Raw genomic sequence first — 2,534 nt, 5'->3', positions numbered from 1 at the left:
TGTCTCTTTTTCTTCTCAGCACCACAAAACTCTCACTTTTAAGCTTGGCAGCCATTTTAAAGTGAATTTCAAACGAAAATTTTTTCTGTGTACTGACGTTGGGACTCGAAAATACGTAATTTGACAAAATTACGTACAGTAATTCCAAGATTCAACCTTGAGTTTGTGAGTTTGACCCCCATACACTGCTGTCACCCATACAGCCACACAGAGTGAGTCAGCTGTTCAGTCCATAACCACACACTTTAATGTAATAGATTGCTTTCTATAGGTTGGCTTGGCAAATTAATATTAGTCACACATATATCATTTTTATCATCTATAAGTTTTTAATTTTAATCACACTATTTCACATCAACATGTACTTAATATTTTTAAAATTTTAATCATACTATTTTATTGAGTTATTTATTAGATATAAATAAAATAAAAAATGTGGCAAGTTTGCAGCGGGCAGCCGGTCACATGGACTGTGATTGGAGAAATTTACTTCTCTTATACAAATACTTATGGCACTTGATGCAGCTACTTATTATAAATACAAGTGACTAGCGATTACCTACAGTATAGTAATTGGAAAATTAAGAATATATACAGTATACAGCTCCTACCCGACTTACGACGGGGCTAGGGACCCAAATCTAGGTCAGAAGTCGAAAATGCTTAAATAATACATAGAAAATCTAAAATGGGTGTCTCCTTTTCTTCTCAGCACCACAAAACTCTCACTTTTAAGCTTGCCAGCCATTTTAAAGTGAAATACAAACGAAAATTTTGTCTGTACTGACGTTGGGACTCGAAAATACATAATGTGAAAAATTTTGGTACGACTGAGGCAGGTCGTAAGTGCGGGTAGTCGTAAGTCGGGGAAGAGTTGTATACTGTATACTGGTATTAAAGTTTATTCAGAAAATTCTACTTACAATGTGTTTTGAGTAAAAGTTGTGTAATGATACTGTATAGTACACTTCCTGATAAAATATACAGCTAGGTCATACAAACATGACTTCTATCTAGTAATTTGCAGGGTTGATTTAGAATGAAAAGCCATTTTCAGCCTAACTAAATACTGCCAATTAGTAGATATAAGTCATGTTTGTATGACAAACCTCACTATTTTCCAGTAATTGTACTCAGCATTTTATAAGATTTAAGAAATAGTTTTACACAGGCCACCAGCTTCTCTATGTCTCATTGTTTTGCTGGCCTTTTACTTTTATCCACTGACTCGATTTTAGGGGCAGGTAGCAGTAATGTTTTCCTGTGGGTGTATTTACATTTTTCATATGGATGTCCTCCATCAGTTGAAAAATTATTTTTTTCATGTATAGTATATTAAGCGAAAAAATATACCTGTTTGGACTCCGTGACTGTTCAGCTGTGTGTGTGTGTTGGGAGGGGAGGATCTTTGCTAGTACAGCAGAACCTCTACTGTATACACCAGAATTTGCTTTTTACAAACCAGAAATAATGCTACCTACACTCATTTATGTGGACTTTTTAAGTAGAGTGCATATTGTCTTTAATGGGGATATTTGAGGGTTTTAAAAATTGGCAAAATTGTGTATACATATTTTAAGATATGAATAAAATTATGTACAATAACCTATTTTAAGAAATCGGTCAAATTAAAAAATGTATTGTATATGAAAAGAACAAAACTTGCTCAATGAATACTTACTGTACAGTAGTCTAATTGGATATGCTGTAGGCTTAATTAGAGCCAAGTACAAGAGCTAAGACACTGCATATGTAAACAGGGCAGGGATCGTGCTCCAGGTGTATTTATTGATTCAATGCAAATGCATAATACACTGCAATATTATTTATTAAGTACTGAAGACATGTTGTGGTAAGCATGAGAAATGGACAGCACTGTTAACAGTGTGAAGGAGAGAAGCACTTAACAGTGTGAAGGAGAGAAGCACTGTTAATAGTGTGAAGGAGAGTGACAGCAATCAGCTGTTCGCATTTTGTAATTGAGGAATTTAATACAACCTCAATGGCTCGTCTGGGGTTAAGTGTGGGATTATTTTTTTCTATAACGATAATGTTTTATCAACCAGGCACCAAACGAAGCTAAATAATATGGGAATTCTGGTGAAATTGCATAAAGTTACCTCCCTCATGCTACATTCAGATGCACTCTCATCTCCCAGTTTTTTCTTTATTCATAATGCACACAAGCACTAGGAAATGCTTTTTCCACAAATTCTGTGGTTACCAGTACAGTATAACACTTCACAGTATGGAAGTCATATCGGTGAAAACAATTGTCGAAAACCAGACTTGTCTGATATTCTTGAAACGTACAAGATAAGCCGGGTTACGTCCAGACCCCCCTTCCCCAGATTTTTTTTTTTTTGACTGGGGTCTGCCGCTATTAGTACGGTGTACATTGAGGTATTATTGTATTGCAAATGTTCTTATTAAAAGTTGCTTTTTACGAACAGCAGCCCAAAATATTTTATGGTAAAATGCCGATTGTCTCTAAATGTACGTCAAGGACCTTGACGTATAGCTGTACTGTACTG

This window comes from Homarus americanus, unplaced genomic scaffold (genome assembly GCF_018991925.1).
Source record: "Homarus americanus isolate GMGI-L3 unplaced genomic scaffold, GMGI_Hamer_2.0 scaffold41027, whole genome shotgun sequence".
NCBI classification, from domain to species: Eukaryota; Metazoa; Arthropoda; class Malacostraca; order Decapoda; family Nephropidae; genus Homarus; species Homarus americanus.
The sequence above is the reverse complement of the archived record's forward strand: the minus strand, read 5'-3'. Positions refer to the sequence as shown.